Below are 5,607 nucleotides of genomic sequence, written 5' to 3'. Positions count from 1 at the left end.
TGAGAATGCCATTAATGATGAATCCTCGGGAAGTGATGATGAAGAGCTTGAGCAAGCTTATGAAAAGTTGTATAAGGAATCGCTTAACTTATCCAAATTGAATGACAAACTCACTGTGAAACTCAAAGCATGTGAAAGTGAGAATGTCAAACTAAAGGAGGAGATTTTCGAGGCTAGGATTAATGCCATCAAGATAGCTAATGATCGACAAGCTCTTTGTGCAAAACTCTTGACTTGTGAGAAAGAGAGGAATGAGCTACAGCAAATCTATGCAATGTATGAAGAAAAGATTGAATCTCTCGAGATGTCTCAAATTTCCTTGGAAGAACTAATGATCAAGAACGAGGAAGAGCTCAAGTGTGCTATGGCTACTATTGGTCTTTGGAACAAAGGATCAAAGACTTTGGAGGATATCATTGAGTCCCAACAAATGTGTTGTGACAAGAGTGGCATTGGCTTTGGTGATAATAAAGAGTAAAAACAGAGTGCATCTACATCTCATGATACAAGAACTCAAGGTAAGGGAGAACAAAAAATTCAATATAAGGATGGACTTCTCAAACTTCCTAGAGTTGGTAAGGTAAAAGAAAAGAAGGTACACCCTGTTTTTATTTGTCATCATTGTGGTATGTATGGTCATATTCGCCCTTATTGTTATAAGTTGCATGGGAGAGTGTCTCATAGAGATGGAAGAAATTCCAACATCTCGTGGGGTAGGAGACACATCATTGGTAGTAATGAGGTTAAAGGTCATATTAGACCTCGTTATTTTGATCATCTTGAGGCCAAACATGGAGCGAGTTTGTGTTTGCCAAGACCTAGAAATAGAAAGTTGGAAACCAAGTCGAGACGAGTTCCCATTGAAAGCAAAGGGAACCACAACGGCAAGACACCATCCAAGAACCGCAATTCTCACAACTTTCTTTATACTAAAGCGGCTTGGGTGCGAAAACTTGACTTGTGTTAATTTGCATATTCTTTTTAGTTTTTGGGTTTCTGTTTTTTTTCTTTTTAGGTCATTTAATGTGTGGGTATCATTTATTGTGTGCTTGTTCATTTTTTTGTCTTATTTTATTTTAGAAAGAAAAAAAAATCCAAAAAGATTTTCTTAGTATGGTTTTGCGAGCTTGAAATTTTTTTGGAGTCCTTGGTGCATGTTGGAATTGATGAGAATATCCATTACATGTTAATACGTGTGTCCTTTCTGTGGTCATTACTCATCTCAAAGGGTGTGTTCTTTGGTTAGTATGTCCCATTCTGTACACACTCTTGGATAAGCAAATATTGGAGTCTTCTGCCTTAGTGATCTTTTTTGTCTATGGACTTCTGGCATGGTATCTTTTGCTTTTTCTAGAGGAATTGACCAATACTAGCATATCTTGGGTGATGTTGAGTCTCTTAAACCACATTCCATCTTTTTGCATCTCCACGGCTTTCCCCTCTATTCTTTGTACTCCAGCCATGAGGAAAAGGCTACCTCAGAGTCACCAACCAGGCCATTCTTATTATATCCATGTTTCTCTGGTTCGATTTCCATACTCTTGAGCGTGTCAGCTGCAAATGAGTGCGCAAAAGAAAGAAAAAAAAAAGGGATGTGCAAAAGAAAGAAAAGAAAAAGATGTGAAAAAAGAAAAAAAAAATAAAAAAATAAAGGATTCATTGATTGAGGGGGAGCCTTCGCTTTTACTCACCAAATACCCATTGATTCCTAGTGGTTTGACTTTTCTTTGGTGTGCTTAGATTCTCTTGCCGGAGGTCCAGCGTTCATATCACTACTAGGATTTAAATATAGTTTTTGTCGAACTCCAAGAGTCACACACACACTTTTATCATGGGATCTATGCTTTTCACATAATGCATCACTTTCTTTTATGAGGAATCTTCTAGAGGCTCTGCACATTGTGTTTTTAAGTAATTGTGCTTCTTGGATAATTTTGTGTGTTTCGAGGAACAAATCTGAAATTCCTTACTTGCTCCACCATATTATTTTTTGTCGTTTTCTTCCTGTCCATTGTTTTCAATGTTTGTGGTTGTTTTTCGTAAAGGGGAGTTTGGTTTATCATTACAAGAGTTTGTAGGCATGAACACTTTGATTTGTTTGGTAAGGGAGATTGGCTATAGTTGTTTTGCATGTTGCTATGCACTGTGTGCTTATTATTTCCTTCTTGCATGCTCATGATATTTATATCGTCATACCATTGCTTGTGTGGTTTCAAATCTTCTTGATGTTGTCCGGTGCATGTGTCTTAGGATTTCATGTATTCATGTCTTAAGATTTCATGTATTCATGCCATGTGTCGGGTGCATGTGTCTTAGGTTTCAGGTTTTCATGCTACATGTTCTTAAAATCTCCAAGTTGCATCTATTCATGTTTTCCATCTCATGCTTCAAATGCTTCAAGATAATCTAGCCATATGTTTATTTCTTTTTCTTATACTCTTGTAGGACTAATAGTTGTTTTGGAGATTGTGGCACTAATAGCTGTTTTGCAGATCATTACCTTGAGAAAGAAGTTTGTTTTTGTTGGCTGTAATAGGTTGGGGTGATTAGGATTTTATTTCTTAGGTGTGTTTTGTCACGGCATTGCCAAAGGGGGAGATTGTTAGGTTTTTATTCTTGGCAATCCCGTTTGACAAAACTCCTTTTAGTTGTAATTTTATTCGCTCTTGTATTTCAACGAGGATATGAGTTTTAGATGCGAATCTAACCCGAATTGTGCCTTGCAGAGAAGTTTGTGATGTTAATACTTTCAAGATTGCCACTTCGCTGATTATGATGAGGATCGAGCTGCCCGGTTAGCTCGCGGGGGTCTAAGGGGCAGCGCCCCTTGGCGGGTCCGAGGCAGCGCCCAGGAAGCAAAATGAAAAATTGCATTCGAAGTTGCCTGTCCGCCCTTGCTCGCTCGAGCGAAGGAGTTCTCGCTCAAGCGAAGGCTGCGTCTGTGTAAAAACCTGAAAGAGATGAATGTACGCTCGAGCGAAGGTTGCGTGGCTCGAGCGAAGCCACTTATGGAAAACACGCGTTTTCGGTTCCTCGCTCGAGCGAGAGAGTCTTCGCTCGAGTGAGCATCGCGATTCAGATTTCTATAAGTACGTGTTTCTGTCAGATTTTAGGATTACGCCTCCAGATCTTCTTCTTGGGTTCTAGGGTTTATATCTGGGGATATTTTACTAGTTTTCTTTGATGTTTTGATTGAGTATTCAACTCATGGTTTAAAGAGTATACATCAAAGGATTATTTGTTTGTTTTACACAAAAGAGAAAGTTGTTCTTCAGTGGATTCTGAAGAATTCGAGCCTGAAGCTTTGGTGGATTCTGAAGTGGCTCATCGTCAAGACAATTCCGAGGTGAAGACGGGGTTGGAAGAGGCACATAGAGGTTGGTTCAATTCGGGCGTGGATTCGCTAGGTAATTGAGAGTATACCTGTGTAATTCCTTTATATCTTCTTAGTGGATTGTTTTGTGGCTATTGCTCGTGGTTTTTTTTATCACAATTGGAGGTGCTCCAATTGTAGTTTTTCCACGTTAAAATCGTTGTGTCGATTTGTCTTGATTGTTTGATTGGGATTGTTTTATTGCTTAAAATTGATACATAATCACAAATCAATATCTAGCAGATTTCAAGATTTTCAATTGCAATTCTTTATATCAAATTATTAAGTTGCAGAAACTTTTATAATATGATTTTTTGAGACCTTTTTGTGGCATCTCCCATTGGTAGATCACCACCATTTGGTTTCCCTCTGGTATGTATTCGAACTCTCTTCATGTTCTTCTATTTGTTCCTCTGTTTGCTCTTTCTCATTAGTATCACTGATGGGTTCTCGATTCAATTTTGTATACAACTAAACTCACTAATTATAAGGAAACGTTTGAAGATGATGGTTCTTGTTTAGGTATGCTTCTAATTAGTTATCTTAGGAGAGAGAATTTCAGATCTTTCTTTTTCTGTAAATGGTCTCAATCATATTTTGGGCTTCTTTTGTTCTTCTTCATGCCATAATAATCGGTGGGTTTCAGTGTATGATTTCTATAATGAAGAATTGACACCAATTGGATCAGCCCCAATCACTCAATTTTGATGATTCATTTTCTTGAAATACCAATCTTAAAAGTCGTGAATATTCTTTTTCCCAAACAATGTCATACCTATGTTACAGTTTAGTGCATAAAATTGGCTCCTTTAAATTGATTGTTGCAATATTATAACAAAAACTACTACTCTTTGTATCAACTAAGCATGATGATGGCGCTCCCAAACTAATGAGAGCAATAGTAATGGGGTGAGCGGAGTTGACGTAACCCATTTTTGGGTGAGAGACAAGATCGACCCCATTAAGAGCTTGTTTTCTGATTGCCGATAACTCTTCTTTGAACAGGGCATTTCAGAGCGTGGTTTCTATGAGCAAAATTGATTAGACTGTCAATACAAACTCCGGAGCATCGTGGTTCACGCACCTGAAGCTATCAGAGTGGGTACCATTGGAACAATCAGTGCTCTGATTACCCATGAACTAGATTCCATCAAGAGCACACCCCAGATGCCGGTGTCCTGTGAAAGCTGACCTCACACTCAAACTGTCCCAGTTTTTATTGATTGTGGTATATCAACAAGAAGGCTACAACCAAGAAGAATGTTATCTTACAGAATGAGAAGAGCTGACAACATGAGCAATGCTGATCGTAGAAGGCAAGGGAGCGTCCAGAAGAAATTACATAGCACTTTCCATTCTCCCCATGGCATTCCTATGCTCAGTGACATTTCCATGGATAGAACTTCCAGAAATGGGAGAACTACAAAGAAAGGATTTGGTATTGTTGAAATTGTGGACTTCAAATGTGGGAATACTGATAAATCATGGTCCAGGCCTATTACTGATCAATTCAAAAAGCTTAGTTTTTCGCGACTTTCTGATTAACCTGGAAGATTCTGTGTCAGGGCGTATAATTGTGAGATTACATAGTCTCGTACTCACTGTTTCTTAGAGGTTTCAAGGCGCCCTCTGTTTCAAATATGCAGAAAGTTATTTTGTCAAGGAAGTTGTGAGCTATAATACAGGCTATGTATATCATATTTTCTTCAGTTTGATGTTTCAGGCTTGTGGATGAAGAATGGTGGTCTTATGTCTTTTACATCAACTCTCAGAATAAAAGTGGTTTTTTTTTTTTCCTTTTTTTTTTATAAACCAACCTTGATCATGTTGAAAGAATCGTCTCTTTTGCTTTCCTTTCAGTTCTCTTTTTCATTAGAACTTTATTTTTTGGATTATTTACTTCAGTTATGTTCATTAAAATTGCATGTTTTGTTCATCCTAACCCATAATTAGCTGCACCTTTCTCCTTAAGAGTGCTAATTTTCAATTTAAAAGAAAATTTATTTTAAGACATCATATGTTGGGAGAAGGCTTGGGACAAAGGGACAAACATTTTTGGGGACAGAGGATCCCTATGCCTTTAATTTGTGTTACAATCTTGAATTTAATCTTTTGCGTAATGCTAGGTAATGCCATGCAGGGCAACATAGACCACTGAATTTATAACATCAGAAATCTCCCCAAGTCAATGTTAGTAAGAGGTTGAATGTTCCCATATGATATGAAGTTAGTTC

General features: G+C 37.9%; 1 pseudogene; it reads left to right on the top strand.

The window, feature by feature from the left end:
* Positions 1-4,277: 4,277 nt before the first annotated feature.
* LOC145798215 (uncharacterized) lies at positions 4,278-5,053 on the top strand (annotated as a pseudogene).
* The last annotated feature ends 554 nt before the right edge of the window (positions 5,054-5,607 follow it).

Source organism: Camellia sinensis, chromosome 8 (assembly GCF_055761805.1).
Source record: "Camellia sinensis isolate YWXY chromosome 8, ASM5576180v1, whole genome shotgun sequence".
Taxonomy (NCBI): Eukaryota; Viridiplantae; Streptophyta; class Magnoliopsida; order Ericales; family Theaceae; genus Camellia; species Camellia sinensis.
This window is presented reverse-complemented; position numbering and strand designations above follow the sequence as displayed.